At 40.6% G+C, this 19,791-nt stretch overlaps 1 long non-coding RNA gene across 1 annotated transcript; it reads right to left on the reverse strand.

Annotated features, from left to right (window-relative positions):
• Positions 1-4,044: 4,044 nt before the first annotated feature.
• LOC121091611 lies at positions 4,045-19,280 on the reverse strand. The gene is made up of 3 exons (XR_005828979.1): positions 18,366-19,280; positions 16,644-16,674; positions 4,045-4,136 (listed from the first exon to the last, which is right to left on the reverse strand). It is a non-coding gene; the product is annotated as an uncharacterized LOC121091611 (long non-coding RNA).
• Positions 19,281-19,791: the final 511 nt, after the last annotated feature.

Here is a 19,791-nt window from a genome sequence, read left to right on the forward strand (position 1 = left end):
TGTTGCTGTTGTTTGCATTACGCCCATCCTGGTGCAAACATAGAAGGGACAGTCCATGTTGAGTGGAACAGATTATGGAGATGTGCCCCAAAGACACACAGAGACTCCCAAGCTTTAGGGGGTCCTACCCTCCTGACATAAGCACCTCACATCCTGAGGAGATAATGCCTTCTTGTAGGTCTAGGAATTGTTCAAGTATCTTCAGAAGTCCAGGTCTCTTGAGAAGTCACATGAAGAGTCAAGAGAAATGTATGCAGAAGTGGATCTAGGGAGCAAGCCCAAATATTTTATATGCAGGTCTGGGGTCAGGTTGGCTTAGGCCCAAAACTGAAGTGCAGGCAAGTTCTGGATCTCCCAGAACTTTCCCGCTTCAAGAGTATAGGACATAGTGGATCCCCAAAGAGAAGAATTGACACTGGATGTGGGAGGCCAAGTGCTTGTGGGGATTCAGTCTGCTCACCATCTATCCCAAAACACAAGAATATTAATTAAAGCCTCAGGGAGCTAATTGGACTTAAATAAATGAGGCTGCAGTAGCCAGAAAATTTTGAAACTGAGGAGCCTATGGATCTTTTCTCAGAGACTGGTAGGAATTCAAAGAGAACTCAAAGGAATGAGCAGAGAGGAAATTATGAAGGGAAAAAAGTAAACTGAAAGGACCACAGGAATGTGCATGGAGAACCTCAAAATGTGTATAGATCAGTGTATTTTTGAATATATTTGGATACCAAAATATACTGTACAAATGCACTTTAGTTTTGATTGCTGAACATTCCTTTATGCTGCCAAGTATAATGGAAGCTTTCTTCTTGTTTAAGTAGGGAATAGAGAGATGGGTCTTAGTTAAGGTAAGCATTATAAACAGTTAAACAAAAAGAAGGTGGAAAAGACCAGCATTCTGAAATGAAAACGTTTTGCTTTTGCTGACTGACTTTAAAACATGGCTGGAAAATAGATCCTAGGCTCTTTCCACCTGATGTCATAGTCTTCCATTTTTAAAGTCTGTGGTAATTGTATAAAGCTTATACTGAGGTGAGAAAAGGCTCATAGGAATTCTCAACAAGTTTCTAAAGCCTCTTCTCCAAGGAATATTTCTCCAAGTGATACTGCTGCATTTGCACCATCCCCATTCCCAGACATGGATACAGCTTCCTGGGAGGGGTGGGTTAGGAAAAGGCCAGTCTGCATAGCCAATGTTTCCAAAGATTTACCAGTCTTGAAACTGAAGGTTGAAATTAAAAAATTCATGTTGTACAATGGAGGAGATTGGTCAAATAAAGTGCAGTGCATTGTGGATTACTAAAGAAGAAGCAGGCATGTGGGGCCATGTTATGCCTTGTCCATCACCTGCGAAGTACCTGTCTGCCTGCCACATCTCGCCCGTCACTCTGCCTGGTGTTTGCTGGCTCAGCCCTGCGAAGCAGGCAGCAAGGGGAGAAAGGAGTATAGCAAAGGATGCAGCAGACTAGACAGTGCCGCCTTTGAGCCTTGAAGTTCAGCAGTACTCAGGGAGCTGTGGCATTCCTTGTGACAGAAGGAAGCCCGCAGGCTTCTTACAACAGTGGTTTCAGACAGACCCATGACCAGGGGACAGGAAAAATGGTATGAAGCAACTTTCCCACCACCTCCAGCCAAGCTTAAAAATCTGTTCAAATGGGAACTGAGTCCTGAGCCTTTAGACAGAAACCTCTCTGAGCTGAAAGTAAACCAGAAACAGTTCTAGGGTTGTCTCTTTTTTTAGTTTGGATGTGTTACTAACACAGTATAACGCTACAGTCAGCTACACATCATCCCAACTGTAAAAATTAAAAAGAGCTGTTGAATGTCGAGTGATGAAGCACTAAGTGTCACAACTTCAAAAGTCCTGTTTTTCTGGCAATATTTACTTATTCACATGACACATTAACATATGTAATAAGTACATAAAAGAACAAATGTCATATGGAGAAGAAAAGTCAATGTGTACCCATAATATAGTGAAGAGTATCAGAAAAACCTTAGATTGCTTTGATTTCTTGACTCATGTACCTGAAACACAATCCCTGTGCTGCAATAGCACTTCTTTCTTCTGTGACTGTACAGTACCTCATACTGTCAGGGTTCATGACTATTGCTCCTCTTTTCTGCTTCAACACACCTAACAGAAGAGTTTCCTTTCCACTGAATTTCTTATAGAGGAGTTTATGAAAAAAAAATATTACATAGAGCTATAAAAAAGAGCTGTTCTCTAGGAAGTTGTTTTGAGTGTCTTTAGCTCTTACTTCGCCAGCAAAGGCTCATCCCATCAGTCCTTAACTCATATAAGCATTGCATGTTTATTACGCCATGAGGCTGCCACAGGATTATTGTATAAGATTATGACCAGATCTTGAAAATTTGTTTTTCTTAGTTTTTCAGCTGGCATACACTTAACTGCTTTGCTTGCTTCCAAATTACGTCTAATGTCCATTGCATGTGTCATATGGCAAACATCAGCCAGTTCTGCAAAAGCTGTTTCTAAACGTGTTTGGTTAGATTGTTTTTTTAAGGCAAGTTCATTTCCTTTGCTAAATTTAAAGAATAGAAAGCCTAACATGTATGCAGCATTTCAGCTTCAGGGTCAATGGTCTTCATTCATTATTTGGGTGTGAAAATAAAGTGTAAGAAATGAAATGCTGCTACAGCCTTCCCTACATCTGATACTAGTAATCGGTTCCTCCAATGAGAATATTATGGGTTTGGCATATAGGCAAAGAAAACAGAAACACAGAGGCAAATGATGAAAATGTATCAGCCAGCTAAAAAAAAATAAATTGTATTATATTTTAGGCCAGTACATCCTAGATCTAAATTCTTTTCTTCTCCAAAAGAATAAAGATTGTATTGATAATCAGCTACTAAGTTAGAACAGATACACGTTGGCATTTTAGACTTCTAAAGAGTGTGGAGATCTGTGGCTAAATAAATCTCCCCATTTTTACACTAGCACAACAGTAGCAAAGATGCTGACTATGTGCTATTCATTATATAAACTAATACATTTGACAGCTGAACTGAGACTCTCACTGTTACCTTCAAACTTGAACTTCGACTTGACCTAATCCCATATCAAATGATAACAGTTTACCATCTGTCCTTGGTCAGCCCAATGGAAGACTTCAAAGGATAGATTTAATAGCATATAGTTTGGCCTTGACATACAGACTGTATCTGTTCTTACTTAAAGAACAATAAAACCTTGTATTTCATTTCTCTTTTTTTTTTTTTTTTTTCTTGTTTTTTAACAGATGGAGGGCTGGTGTCTTATTCCATTCTGTCACCCCATCTGGATGCCTTAAATGTGATACTAAGGGAAGCACGGGGTGAGCCCACCAAAAGCTTGGTTCTAGTTGAGATACAGTGAGAAAGGAAAGAAAAGACTGATACCTATCTTGAGTCATGGCAAATTAAAGACATTTAAGGCTGCCATAGGGGAATGTGGAGCAGAAATCAGCACTGACTTCTGAATTAACAGTGGCAGAACATAACAATGCAGCACTGGAGTGCACTGCACACTGTCAAAGAAGTACGGCTGCTCCATCAGTGACACCTAATTGAAAATAAACATTTTTGTCAGTCAGTTTATGTAGCACTTTTCAAAACAGCAAACTGCAAGTCGAAACATCACAGGAATCATTTTCTGGTTACTGTTCCTCCTGAGATCTCACCTGGCTGAGTTTACCACAGGAAAACCTTCTCTGGGGAATTCAAAGAATGTTTCACTCTCACTGCAAAATTAACTATTTTGCTCTTTTCTGAATGAGCTTTTCATTATAATCCAGAGTTTAAAAGTTCTTTTGTGAAACACCTTGATACAGCCATGGCATTTTTTGTAACTCGGAGTAGTAGATTTGGTTAACATTTTTTAAGGGACGAAGGACTACTAAAATCATTTAGTCTGAGCTACTATCTGTTTAACACAGGGCAAAGGATTGAATCCAGTAATTCCAAAAGGAGAATATATTTTCCTTACTCTGAAGATGTAGTGGAGTAGTAGTATGATTATAACAAATATCGTACCAGTGCATGCTGACTTCTTTGCAAATGCTCTGCAGAGACAACTACAGATGAGGTCTTCTCTTTTCACATCTCTGAAGTAACAAGCATATTCAGCAGTGCTATAAAATAATAAACAGAAAACGGGTTTATTTTTAGTGGTCATTCTGAGTTTACTCAGGTCATTTACATATGTGGACTTCAAAGTCCCCTTGAATTGCAGAAGAGCGAAGCAAAACCTTATCAATGGTGCTTTCATGTTAAGGTGATGCAAGAGCTTCAATCCCCAGTTACCTTTAATTTAATACTTTCATCCTAGTGAGTCCTGACATTAAGAAACTTGGGGAAAGACATGAAGGATGGCAGGATAACACAAAAGCAAAAGATTAATGAATATTAGGAATTTATCCCTATCCCTTCCTGGTGTTTGTACCCCTCGGTAGATGTGAAAAAACAATGCAAATCTCTTCCATCCTAGCAAAGGATGTTAGATGAGTCACCATGGACAAAAATGCATCATAATGTTGTCATGTCAATCAAAGATTTGACAGACAATGCCAAGTCCATTGAGCAAAGATTTATAAAATTACAAACCAGTTTCTGCTCAATGAATCTCTGCATAGACCCCTCTAATCATATTTGAGAATATTATTTACCAGGTGAACCAAAACAAAAGAAGAAATGGACAAAAATCAAATGGATCCAGACCAAATATATTTTTTTGTTTTCTGCGGCAAAGATAAAATCCCTGCATTTTGTTTGGATTGAAATGAATCATGTTGGTAACTTCTTTTTTTTTAAAAAAAAAAAAAAATGAAAGCAGAGAAAATGCAAGTCTAAATTGTTACAAAACTGCTGATGCCAACCTGCCCCATTTCCACCTCTGACTTCTATTCACAAATTGCAATACTTGGGTAGATCACTTGGAATGGAACAGCCCTGTTTTCAGTCTCCCAGGACAGCACCCCAGCCCTGAAGCAATAAAGCTATTTGAGGTATGAATCTCTCCTATTGACATTGTTCCACTTTGGGAAATAAGCATTTCTTAGACCAAAGGCTGAAACTTGAGTGAATATCTTAAACACAAGACCGCATAATTATTTTATATAAAATATATCTAGCTTGAAAGCTGCAATGTAATCTCAGCTTCAAAATATACTCTGGATGGGTAGTTATGTGCTCTTCCAACACACAGGAAGGGCTTGATTTAAATCCCTGTTATTGGTTCCTCTGTAAGAGACTGCAGGACAACGCTTCCTTGAAGAGCAGCTCTGAGAAGCCAATTTTTCAGGAAATAGTAAATGAATATGCATCTGCGTATGTGCTGCAACTTCTGAGCAGTCAAGAACTGGGAAAGGAGGATTTGAATGTGAAAACATCTGTCCTCTAGCAGTACCTTGGGCACTCAGCTTGAGGCAAGCCAGCCAGCACCTAAGCAGCCAAATCCCTAACCCTCACCTGAACCATGAGGGAATGGCACCTGCCAGCATTACAAAGTGGAAATCTTCAGAGAAGTGTTTGTTCATGGTAAGGGATGTTTCTACCTCCTCTCCTCTTACAGACATTTCTCCTATTCACTAGCATGCTTTTACTGGTGTTCTTGTGGAAGTAAACCAAAGCAGCCTGTCTGCTTTGAGATAAAACCTGCAATGATGCTGGGATCAGCACCAAACTGGGGGAAAGGAAGCATCCAAAAGCCCTTTACCGAAGATCTCAGCTGGTCTAAAAGACTCAGTCTGCAGCTCTTCCAAAGGAAACCTGTTTTCTTAACGATCTGTCCTTTCTCATCTGCAGAGAGAAAGTCAAGTGTGTCCTTATACACTACTTTAGTAAAATGGATGTGCAGCACTCACTTCATTATAACCGCCATGGGGATTAAAAGTAACTTGAGCAAATGGCCCTAACTCCTTGTAATTATCTTTTGAAGGCACTTGAAGACAAAAGAAAAAACAAAAAACAAACGAGCTCAAGAACAGCGGTGCTTGCCAAGGGACCGGTGAGCAGCTGGCAGGGGCTGCGGGCGCAGCAGTTCCCCCATGAGCCTGGCTGTCCCACACGGGGTCCCAGGCCGACGGCAGGGTGGCGGGACCCGTGGCACTGGGGACGCGCAGAGGGCCTCAGAGGAGGAGCTCTTCCATGGACGTGTGCCGGACAAGGCTGAAAGGCGTCTGGCTTTGTGTCTGAGCAATGCTGCCCTCCTATGGCTCGTCGCTCAGCCCACTCGCTTCTGCGCTGACACCCCTCGGTCCCGAGTGCTTCAACAGGTCCCTAGCGCCACTGAAAAGGCAAAAGGAGGGGGTACGGGACGAGCAGTCGGTTATTCTTCCTGGCTCGGGGCCACTGAACCATACTCCCAGACGAGTGACCCAGCTGGCAGAGCCCCACCTCTGCCCAGGCCCTCCTGGGGGGCACAGCCCTTCCCAGCCCTCATCCCCCGGCCCTCCGAATGCTCTCAGCTGTGTAGCTCATCCCCCTGTTAACCCTTTCAGAGGTAACGCAACAGAGAAGCAAGAAGCTGAAAAGTTTAACTGAGAGTGCAAATATTCTTTTAAAAACAAACCTTCCAGCTATTCAAGTCCAGGCCTGTAAGAAGCTCCTGACTACAGCTGTGTGCCCCCTTACTGCGCCGTGCCAGCGGCCACAGCCCAGCCGGAGTCCTTAGGCCAACCCAGTACTGAGTCCTCTTCCTTCTGACGGAAGACTAGGACCTCTTGCTTAAAGCTTGTTTTTCTTTTGAAAACGGTTTCTAGCTCCTTTCTTACCTACTTGCTAGCAAAATTCCTCTTCTTCGCTGCCGCAAACTGGCTGCAAGTGGCTGTGGAGTTCTCTGCTGACCCTACTCGTGGTGCATCTCTACAGCTTTATGAAGACTCCCATCAGTACAACCGCTCAGCCCTGCTCCCACCTCTAGGCTCTTCTCATCTTACAAAAAGGTCTTTCCACTACACCACCAGTCCCCACTGGAGTCAGCCGAGGCCTGTGGTTTATTGGTGGGACCTGGCTTTAAGTCCTGAATACATGTGAAGATTTATTAAATAAACACACCGCTTGTCTGCAATGTGGCACAGAAGACTACAAGGTCAGCAAGTAGTCCAGCAATGACAGAAATTTCTTTATGCGGACAAAGGCCCACCGCTACATTTTTGTAAATGCGTCTCGCGGAGAAGGAGGCTCAAACCGGGTACATCTCAAGGGTTTACAAGCAGCTGCAGAATATAAATGTATAAGGGAAAAGAAATTATAAATTGAAGAGATATATCACGGCAGGAGAAAATGGCAATCCATAGACTCTGCTGAGATCCAGCTGGTGCCCTGGATGGATGATAACTGCGCATTTTGTGCACTTAGTGAATTTGGTTGCATAAGGCGCTCAGACACATGAAGCCACTTCTAGATAACAGGGGATACTCCTCTACCTCTCCCTCAAATCCCCCAGATACCTGTGAAATCACTTCTCCAGCGCAGAAATAGGTCTGCCTTAAGCCACGCCAGCCTGCTTTCCAAATTCACTGTGGTCAGAGCTCTGCAGTTCTGAGGAAAACCTGTAGCTTTTATGTAATAAAAAAGTAACTGACACTGTGTTTACCACATGCCTTCTCAGATGATTTTCACATCTGGATTGTTTCCAGTGTACATATATAGTTCATCTATGTTTATAACTTTATAAAGTTTTAAAAACTTTGGCAGTCTCTCAGCCAGAGCTGTGATGTAGGTCTAGTGTGTGTTTATGGGGCCTGAGCTGTGTATCAAAATACTGGGAAGTTTCAAGCGCCTTAATGGACTTGCAGGTGGAGCTAAGTGGAAGCTGTAACCCAAGTGAGGAGGATTTCTTCCTTGTGTTAAAAACGAAGTTTTCCTACAACAAATTCCTAACTGAGCCTCACTGCAACCACTTAATTCACCCAATCCCAGGCAGCGCACTGCTGCAGAGCCCCACAGCTGTCTGAATGGACACGCAGGCTTGTCATCCCTCAGTACCACCCCAGGTCTCACACACACCCCCGGCCCCTCTACAGCCCACACTGCTTTGCACATGATGATAAGCCAGAGTTACGGGGCTGGCCCACCCTCTAGCCTCCAGCAGCCTCGTGTGCCATTACCATAGCCTTCCTCTGCCAGGCGGGAGGGCCCTTGGCATGACTTAACCCGGGCCTTGCTGTGCCTGAATCGTGGCAGATTCCACTGGGGAGTGGGAGAACGAAGCATCAGCAAGTACCCATCTACTCTGGGATGCAGAATTTATCTTTAGTCTCAGCTTTGGTCCCAAATCTCACCCCAAACATCGCTGGGCTACTTGTCAGTGGGTCCTCCTGCTCCCACCCTTGCTCTGTCCTTAGGCAAAACCACACACAGTGGTATACTCTGCTCTGTGAGTAACTGGCAATTGGATTAGAAGTCCATTCCTGAAAAAAACTCATCTTGCATGTTTGTACCCTAGCCCCTATATGGGCTACACATACAGTAATATTGTGGCTCTACCGGTTTTACCACCTCACTATAACAGGCTCTTGAAACCTGATAAATAATTTTTGACGGTAGGCCATAGCTGGCTTCAAGCAGGCAGCCCAGCAAGCAGTAGAGATTTTGCATATAAAGCTATTAAGGTAACCAAAGGGTCAGCTTCTTTCTTCGCTGCTAGAGGAAGCAGTGAGGAGATAGAGACAGAACACATTTTTGTAATGAGTTAATTACAATTAATACAAAAGAGCATGGGATGTCTACTCAGTCTGTATTCAACACTGACAGATCTAGGAATGCTGGACACTGTAGTTTTCATTCCTTACAATACCTGAGCATCCGTTTCAAACCCTTCCCTGACAATCTAATTTCCCCCTTGAAATACCTGAATGTGTAGGCACCAGTTTTGTCTTCCCTCACCACCCTCACAGCTCTTTGTACTAGCATCACAAAACACCTTTTATTTAAACCAGAATTGTAAAAACAATGGAAGACCTTTATTACTTTTATACCTTATGCGGAATGTTGTTATTCCCCTTTTGAGAAAACATCCTCTATGAATATATATTTAGAATTCTTCCCACAAACTTAAGAACTGATTGCAATCACAGAATTACTCGAAAACTGACAAATTGTAAATAAATATTTTGAAAGGTAAATATCCCTGGTCTTTTATTAATGATGTACTAGCAGCTTCCTACAAAATAATAGCTATCATTTTGAAAAGACCAGATCCTCAAAATGCAAAGAAAATATATACCAGCTCAATGTCCATACTCGTACAAAGAGGAAGGTTTCAGGAATGTAATGAGAGAGATTGCACTTACTGTTGCAAATAATTAAAGAATCAGAATTTGCTTTTGCACTATAAAGTACAAAGTTATCAGAAGCAGACTATGATTTTTCCCTGTTTCTTAAAGAGTTAAGAAAAGCTCCAAACCAACTCCGGTCTCAGCAACAGAGACAGACACTGAAACCAGCACCATGCTGACTCTCAGCACCCTGCTGTAAGCATTAGGAAGTTTCCCTCAGATAAAGAGGCAGAAATGTGCTAATTTCTGCCCTTCATAACACCAGTGGAGTCCTAGAATTATAGTTAAGGTGATGACACAACCTAGTCAGTCAATCATCACATGTCTGCCCAGGTAATTATATTTTAACTGTTAAAGGGCTTTGGGAAATTGTCAGCCATGTGAATGTTTGCTTGATGCAGCACTTACATTTACTATCTTAAGGTGATCAATGTAATTCCCAGTCCAGGGGAGGCCAAATTATGAGTTCAATGCAACCCCTGGTATTTAAGAGAAACTGACCAAGAGAAATAATCCAGGACATACCCACACTGCTCTTCATTTGTGGCAGATAAAGGAGTTTAGAGAAGAACCTGTATAACTTCCACTACAGATAGCTCCGTAGCTTTGACTGAACAGACTGAGGCTGTTTTAGTACACAGGGCCTCCATAGGACATTAACTTTGTTCCTAAATAATTTAGCTGGACAGTGAACAAAGAACAAATGCTTTTCAGGACTCGCATGAAGGACCAGGAGATGAAGTGACATGTGCTGGGTGGGGATTTTAAATGCAGTTTAGCACTTGACTTAGCATGTAATGCTGCGCCATATGAACAGTGTTTCTGGTCCCGTTGCCCTGCCTTTAAAAGGAAGAGGGTACCTAGTACCTAGATATGAGTTCCTCCTCCTAAGACCGTAAGGCTCAATGTTTGAAGAATAGCTTAGGATCTTTGGAAGAAAGATGTACGAAATCATTATTGATCCCAAATGTTTTGTATACTCTGTTGCTGCACTCAATAAAACACTCAAATATAGAACATGTTTCTGCAAAGCCAGCATGCAGAAAATTCTCTATTGTCTCTTTCTACTCTATCAAGCAGTCCACGGAAATCTTTAGAGTCCCTAGTCAATACTATTTAAAACATCAAGACTGATTTTACATTCCACATTCTTTGTAACTTCTCTTTCTCTTAAACAGGTAGTACACTTGTGGGAAGAATGCCTTCCCTTCATAATTATAACACACAAAGCTTCAGACATGCACATTTCAGGTGAAGGCCTAAAATTCTGAAGGATCTCATTATCCTTCCAACACAAAAAGACTGTCCTGGGGACCACTCCTTCTCTGTGAAAGGATGTGTATTTTGTTTCCTTTCAATGTTACAGTATAAGATAATGTCATGACCACCTCATAGACTTATGGTAATCCATTTCATGAAAAATCAAATCCACCCACTGTATAAGCATACATTAATTATAATACAAGAACCGATACTGGGTAGCCTAGAAGCAAACTGGTTCCAACTTGTCCCTCCCAATCATTCAGCTTCCACTGCATGTCTTTTGGAGTCATAGGGCAAGCCAAGTGCACCTTGACAGCCCTGGAAATTATTCTAAACCAGTTCATCATATTCCCCAGCACTTCTGATTACAAAACTAATAGCTTGAAATGGACATTCTGGAGTTAACCCTGTGACCTGCTTAGCTGGTGACAAGAAGAGCAGCAAAATGTGGTGCAAGTGCCATGCTGAGAGTGACAACACCTAGTGATGCTTGAGGCTCCAGTACCAGAAGCAATGCCAGAAAATGGAAGTAATTGAGGGGTTTTCATTTCTTCTTTCAGCCTGCATAAGTTTGCTTTCCATAATTGTCTTTCACATGTAACTTATGGTGCGTATTTCTCAATAGGAAAATATCAGTGATGAGGGGCAATGATGCAGCTTGATCAGATATTTGGCTAATTCTCTACTGTCTGAAGGCAGAAGGGAATTTCTCAGAGAGTGCAGGGCTCTTAGGACAGAACATGTATTCAGAGCTGCCCAACAACCACTTTTGGCCAGTACCTGAATGACTTACATCCAGCCCAGTAACAGATGACATTAAAGTATTATGGACCAGGGAAAAAGATTTATTTCTTAAATAAAAAGGGGCTTTAAAATTTCCTTCTGAAACAAACAAAAAAACCCCGACCCCTGTTTAAAAAAAGGGATGTACCCTCGGGAGGTTAGGCCAGCTCACCACAGGCTCAAATGAGCAATAATACTAGCACAGCAAAAGGGGGCAGGAACGCGCAACTAGGGAGCAGCAAAAGGAAGCAGGACTGTGCTACTGACCCCATGTACCCATTACATTAACTTTGTTGTAAAGCGAATCTGCTCTCTGACTGATATCCAGGCTATCTATAGAAACATGTGAGACAGGAATCAACTGAATGAGTCTCATTCTCCAAGTATATGACTTGACAGGTCTGAATGTGGGTTTTAAATGCCTGAACAAGGAAGGAAAGAGATTCTGGTGATGAAAACTTTTTGCAGAACAAAAAGATTCCAACCTGAATCCACATGGTGTAAAGCATTAAGGACATCTTTTTATCTTTGGAAATTATTTTACAGTTAACTGAATAACAACTCTGAAAATAAAGCCTCTTTTTATTCTCTCTCCTTGCATTTGCAATGGGAAGGTTTTAAAGAACTGTATTTGATCCATTAGGTTGAGGAACTCACAGTACTGTACATTGTTTTAGCGTACCAAATTTAGTTGACTTCTGTCTCTTTCAATTACCCCTGTAAAAAGGACAGCTGAAAAATGATGTCTCCCTTTATATCATTTTGTTTGCTGTTAATTCTTCTCTTCTGGTGCTTGCTTGTTTTTTAGGGTAGGCAGGACAAAACAGCTTAAGGGAGAAAATAGCCCTATAAAAAGTTCTTTTTCTGCATTTGAGCTTGTAGAGTCTTCCATTTCATATTTATATCTCATCAATAAAGTGTCAGGATTGCTGATAAGAAGAAAAAAGTCAGATGGAGAATGGATTGAATCTTAACTTTGGCAAAATAGGCTAACTATAAGAAATCCTGAATGTAAAAATAAATTTCCATGCATGATATCCTCATCATTAATGGGAAGCAAAACTAAATACAAGTTTTACATAATTAATCCACTGACTTGTCCATTTCTTCCACAGCAAAGGGCTTTAGAGGAATAGCATGCCCTAATTCTTAGAAGAACTGTGCTCCTCATCAGAGGTGCTCTTAGACATTTCAGAAGTAGTTTCATTCCATTTGGTATCACTTATGTGTATGCCCTCTGTAGGCTATGTGCTACTCTTAACACACCTCAACCTCTCAAAAGGAGCTAGAAAGTAGGCATGAATTCTGGGGCAGGTCTTGAATTCGGCTTTTTCTTTGCAAAGGATACAACAGTGAGAGGCAAAAGGTTTCTGACTGTGAAATCCTCCAACCATCAAATGGTAATCAAATATTTGATGAGGAGGAAGCAAAAATATTAATGTGTCTTAGTGATCTGTTTAAATTTCCAAAACAGTAATTGTTGAATTTCACTGCTCTCAAAAACCTTGTTCTGAAAACAGAAAGATGCAGCAATGATTTGCTCTGAGTTACTTCTGAGTCTGAATGATCAAAGATATATTGAAGTTTTATTCCTCCACCTTTTTTCAGTGTTAGGACTGGGCTGATACTCCACAGGGACCAAAAACAAACAAAAAAACCCCACCCAAAACAACAACAAACAAAATATAATGACAAAACAACAAAAAACAACAACAAAACAACAAACAAAAAATAAAATAATTTTAAAAAAAACAACAACAAACAAACAACAACCCAGGCCTCTGGAGAAGTGCTCCATTCAGAAATTCACTAATTCTGTTGGAAAGGTTAGAAAAGCATTCCTTACTGCATTTGATAGTGCTTCATTAATTATCAGGATTAATCTAGCACTAAAATCTAATGCAGAAAATTCAGCAGTGATCATGGATCTTTCATTGATTCCTCCAGAGAAACACAAAACAAGAAATACAGATCCTGTAATAAGACCTGGAAGAATTTATGACAGGATTAAAAAAGTTTCTAGTGCATCCTACAACAGTGCTGGTGACAGTAAATTGGGTAGTAGGCTAGTGTCAATGGCAGAGGTAATGATCAGCAAGCATACATGGAATTGTTGGGAGTTGTGGCTTCCTGGAAACAAGGGTCTGTGGAGCAGATAGCCTGAAATCCTGCTTTCCCATTCACCTACCAGATGTTCCCTACCCTTCCTCTTGATGAGTGTCTTCATCAGACATTGGGATGTCACCAGGAACTGTGGAAGTACAGATCACATCTGCTGGTACAAACATAAGTAACTGGCAATGCCCACAAATTCTGCTCTAAAGTATGTGGGTAAGCAAGTCTGATAGTCTTTTGCAGGCTAATGGCTTAAAAAACTTGCCAGCAGATCATATACTAGAAACATGCCACGGCTTGTGATACAACGGCAGGTGTGTTCTTGCCCATAACTGGAATGCACCTATTCAGGCAGAGTTTGAAATTCACAAGTTCAGACAAAGAGATCTTCTTCAGGTAGTGACAAAGGCAACAAAAGAATGGAAATATCTTAGTAGACATCTTTTTTTTTTTTTTTTTTTCTTTATGAACAACCTGTTTAATGAATGTTGTTTCTCACTTAAAGCTCCACTTTATGAACAGGCAGTCATTCTTAACATAGAAGATTATGAAAGTCCCTTTGCCACCAGACATTTAGATCCTTGTTTGGCTGGTGTTCTACTAGACCGATCAACAGTTGGGCACATAATATTCCCTGGCACTTCTCTAAAGAAGTTTTGCAGTTAGAAATAAAACTTGCAGTTTTAAGAAGTTGGACACTCTCCATTGCCTGCTGTTGACCTACATGGGCTATCAATGCATTCAGGCAAGTTTTGACAGTAAACAAGCTCCCAGTGGAATGTAATATGAAACACAAAAATCTCCGTCCGTCTTCCAATCCAGATACCTGAGAACTCATGAGATTATAATCTTAGGGTTTATAATCTATTCTGTCTCTTCCTTGGGGATCATTAATATATTAAGAAACTCAAATACTCCTGAGAAACCATACCAAGAAAATACATATACAGAAAACTATCATGCCTACCAAGTAAAGGAATACTCTGGTGGCTGAACATACACCTGGATAAAACTGTTCTCCAGAAGAAACCACTTCTTTGGTACAATTTTCTCATTCCTAGTTTTATGGTCTTTCAGAAAAACTAATAGAATTGTCAAAGGCAACATGATAATGTGGAAGCACAGTGAACTGTAGGCTTCTTTGATGAGTTGTCAGATGCGTCTGTAGGGGAGAAGTAAAGGGAAAATGGGTCAAAGGGGAAGAACAATGTCTGTAGATTCTATAATGATATGAGGAGATGCTACGGTGGAAAAGAGAAATAGAAGGAGAGAATTTAGAGAAGAGCAGAGAACAAACCCTTCTCCGCTATTTCTGTCCCTTTGAAGGCTCCCTGGAATATCTCAGCCCCTGCCAAGCTGCAAAACCCAGCTGACCCGCAGTGATCTAGTGGGTCCCCCAGTACCCGTGCAGGACTCTTACTTCTGGTCCCAGGGCTCTGAACATTGCAAGCACGGCTCTGATTAGACACCAGTTGTATGATCACACATGCATCAAATAACAGTTAACATTGTCTACGCTTAAAGGGGGAAGAAATCAGATTGAATAGGACTGACAGGGATGAAGGGAAGACCCAAGGTGGATGGCTCTGTCTTGTTTTTGCCAAGCTGATATGATGAAGAGGAAGCAGCAAGGCAACCGTTGTTGTAGGAAAGGCCCACACCTTGAAACTTCAACCCCAGGCAAGAATCAGAGAGGCTCTCCAGGAAAGCAATTCCATTTCCCCAGCTATAAGCACAACGGTCTGTTGTGCCCTGGCCTGTTTCAATGCCTGCCAGAGCCTCAGGTCTGCTATGGCTCATTTTCAGTGCTCTTCAGGGCAATGTAGATTTCAATAAGGCTAATAATTAGCTTAATGAGGCTAAATAATTAGTCTAATAAAGCTAAACTACTGGTTGGAATAACCAAAAAATTCTCTTGGAAGGCAGAAGGAAGAAGTATATTGACATGAAATAAGCAAAATATCTGATAAAAGAAAATTCACTTTACCATCAGCACTCAGCATCTCACATTCTAGTACACTAGGTACTATGCACATGGGTAAGAAGACAACCACCTCTTGAAAGAGCTTAAAACAAAGCCAACAGGCAAAAACTGTGAAGAACACAGCAAAAAACATGAACACATTTCAATACATTTGTTTCTCATGCCTGTGGTTCCTCATTACCTTGGTCACAGCACCTTTGGTTTCAGAATGTCGAGTTCAAGCATAAGTTCTGTGGGTTAGCTTAAGAGTTACAGTGCTGCAGCATGCAATTTCACTTATTAATTGCTCATTCCTTGTTATGGCCTCTCTTGCGATTTTGCTTCTATCACTGCTCTTAAAGGTAATTCAGCAGCGTGCTAAACAGTCAAAAATATCATTATCTTTCTTGCAGGCAAGGGGTATATTTTTAGAGGAACATAAACTTGATTTTCAGTGATACTGGATACCTGCAGCTCTTACTGGCTTCAAATGATATTTTGGGCACTACCACCTCAGAAAACTCAAGCTTTCCATATAAACAACTGGAATTCACCCCCAAAACAGAACAGTTTCCACACAGAGAAAAAAGTATTCTGGTCAGATTTAAAGAAAACCTTGTGTTGCACTTATACCAGAAATGGATGACAAGTTTCAAAGCTGTTTTTAGGAGGGCTTGGAAGGGAAATAAGCAATCAGTGAGATAACTCACTGCCACACATGGAACCAGCTAATGCATGAAGATAACAGAGGCAAGAAACGTTGTCAAGTCTCTAAAGTGGTATATCAAGTAACATTTGGTCTGGATAAGAGATTAGTTTTAAATTCCACCTCATCCTAACTTTAACAACACTAATTAAAAAACCCCAAATCCTACAAATTACTGATCATCGGCTCCAACAGTGACAGAAGGAACTAGTTCTTAGACCATGTCCAGATATTTTCAGCACCATATTGTCTTCTAAATGTGGTGTTGTTTACTATATACCTTTCGCTACGGCTATCACCAAGCATTATTAGAAGTGAGTCAGGGACTGCACATTTGCTAGCGCAGATCTACCTTCACCATTCCAAAGGAAACAATTCCATAATGACAGATTAGTGAGAATGCAATAATAAAGGCATTCTTATTTTTTATAGATATATCTGTTTTCAAAAAGGAATTCCGTTTATTATTAAAACTATTTTTGTTGAAGTTTAGCAGCAGATAGACAAAACTAGCTGGAGGGTTACTTACTTTCAAGTAGATCCAGTGTTCCACTCCTCTCCTGGCAGAAAAGAAAAGGAAAGTACCTTCAGGTTTTCAAGGCACAGATTGTGTATTTCTTGTGGTATGAACTAATTTCTTTTAACATTCAGCTGTGCAACTCACCAATTCCCAGAACTGCCTGTTATAGTTTGCATTCTGAACAAAGCGAAGTACCTTCCCTTCCAGGGCTCTTTTGTCTTCTGAATGCATCCTCCTTGGTTGCATTTCATGTTACTGTGTTCTCACTGCTTCTCTATAAATGAACATATTAATCCTTAATTTTCTAGGTTTCTTGCTCCATTTGCCAAAGAAGCATTTTTCTCCTCTCAGAAGCTGCAGATGCAGATTACCACTGTGCCAGCTTCTTCCTGTCTGGAGTGGTCTGGCAAAAGGACTTAGTTCAGGAAAGTTCCTAAACATGTATACTTTCTTTTCACTTCTACTATACTCCACAGCTGTCTCACTGTGTTCTTGTCACTTTTCTTTCGAGTACACTTATGAAAACCCATCACAGCAGCTAAGGTCTGCAGGGTTGGAAAGCTGACCTTCCAACACAAGAGGCAGAAATATGGGAGGCAATCTTTCTCCCACCAAATAACAGTTCCTTCACAACTCTTTTACTGTTTGGGATATACCTGAGAAAATGCAAAACCTGTTTTGGCTTGTTGCAGCATTCACAATGATGGAGAAAAAGCTGTCAGGATTCACTTGTCAGCAGCTTAGGCAGTTAAAGAACTTCAGGTCCATTTGAAAATATTTCAGTTATTTGTATGCAGTAGACCTAAATGCAAGGGCATTAAAATCTGGCATGAAAGCCTATATGCATAGGATATGCTCCAGTCTGAAATAAGACAGGTATTGGTTGAGATAAGATGAAACAAAAACAGCTAGAAAGAAGTACAAGTGCAATACTGCTGGTGACTTCATGTTTAAAAACATGGCACGTCAGTGTAGAGAAAACTAGTCTGCAGCATCCAATTAGAGCTGCTGCATTTTTCTAAGCTGTCTGGCTTAGTCTGCATCCAGGCGAAACTCAGCTCACAGAAATAGTATACTCCCTTTTTTATGTATCACTTCAAGAGAAAAGAAAAAAAAAAAAAAAACAACAAAACACATAAAACCCTAAAACTGTTGCTATAGAGGTATCATCTAGAGATAGAAGGCCTAAAATGAAGCAAAGAATTCACGGAATCACCCTTCTAAATCTTCAGCTGCACAATCTTGAAATATGGGGGAAGAAAACTGAAATGCATGTGAGTTAGCATGCAGTTGCATAAAGCTATCCATGAGATCAACTAGGACTCTAGGAATTTCCAAAGAAGTTGATCCACCACACCTTTCTCCCTACCCATCATGAAAATCAACCTTCAGACAGATAAGATTCCTTCTCCCTTTGATTACTGCATCATCACAAAGAGCCCAGCACCCCCAAAACAGCAAGAGAGACGAAGGAACTGGCACTTACTGCCACAGAGCATTTCCCATCAGCTTGATACTGCAGTGCAGCTACAAGCAACAGGATCCAACTCATGTTCAATGAGCTCCAGCTCTATGTCTTATTTAACAATGGAACTGGTGCACTATGGAATCTCTAATTTGGATGTCCCATTATATACGCTGGTAAAAGCATATATATATACACACACTGGTTATTCAGACATAATCTGGGGTTTGCCTCACACCTCCTGCAATGAAGCTACTGATACTTACCTATCATCACACGTACAGGGCACTGCAAACCATCCTTGAAACAACTCATCAGCAACTGGTAGACTCTGTATTAAAACTGTAGCAGTATTAATATCTGATGTCTTCACAACAGTAAAGATTTACTTATTTTTTAAAAAACAGAAGTCTGAGAAAGCCATTATTTGTCACAGGATGATCCAAAGGCTGTTAATCTCCTGTCTACACCTTAAGAAAGAAGAGAGAAGAAAAATCTAATTTAAACAAGTGTTACTAGGGATAAAAAATTCAGACTGATGCTACATTAAATTACTCGGGAGGCTGAGGTATCCAGCCATGGTCTTCAGTATAAAAGAAAATTATAGGGTCTATCAATTAGAGAAGCGGTGCTCTGAGCCTATGTGCTGGCACGCTTACAGTTTTTTTAATGTCTGGCAGGATGTTTTACAAACTAAACTCAGCAAGATGACAATTCCACCAGAAGGTGCTTCAGATGGTTTTGCTAATAATTTTGATCAGCTGAAATGGAGAAAAACATCACTTCGTTTATTTGGCTTTTCCAGAACCTGTCAAGTCTGAGCAGAACCATTAATTGCCCCCTTCTGCATCTCCCCCACCTTCTTCCAGAAAAGACACACTTCAATTTTATTTTTTTTTCTACAAGTATTCTGTATAATCAGCCTTTGTTCCCAAAACAAACTTTGGTCATTCTTTGTGCACTTCCTTTGCTAGAAGGAAGTGCCTTTTCTTGAGAATATTCATTGGAGGCTGGTACTGCTACTGCTGCAAACATGTAAGTGCTAACCACCATATATTGGCTTTTGTTTTAATAGCCTTTTAACCAACTTTGTTAATGGACTGAATGCAATTTAGATATGGAACTTGGCTAAAATGTAGCTTCAATTGGCTATTAAAATTTAAGAGCCAACTAAGATAGCTAATTACAAAAAAGCTCCAGTGATAATGCTAAGCAGAATTAGTAATAGCAAATGACAGTCTGTCTAGTCTTATTCCCAAAGGGAAAGAAACTCTTAACTGAGAAGTCAACCAGACAACGTGCAGAAAACCTAATTGCATTACTGGTATTATGGCATCCCAAATCTGGCAGCTCACTAGGACAAAACAGTGAGTAAAGCCTGTCAAACTACTCAGGAAAGCAACTGACCCCCTTCTTAGTGCTAGCTATAACAGACATCCGGAATTACGTTATCATTTTATATTAACTTATTAGGAAATATTCCTGTAAAAATTAGCAAAGCAGCACCATGTAAAAAATATCTTACACCCATCCTGAATTTGATTCTCTCTCCAGATATTTTAGATTAGGGGAAAAAAATATAAACAATCTGTCTGCAAAATGTTCAAGCACTAAAAGAAGCATTCTGTGCTTCATTATCAATATCCTCATTACACCATCAGCTGAAGTGCCGACTAGTTCTCCTGTGAAGAT

This window comes from Falco naumanni, chromosome 7 (genome assembly GCF_017639655.2).
Source record: "Falco naumanni isolate bFalNau1 chromosome 7, bFalNau1.pat, whole genome shotgun sequence".
NCBI classification, from domain to species: domain Eukaryota; kingdom Metazoa; phylum Chordata; class Aves; order Falconiformes; family Falconidae; genus Falco; species Falco naumanni.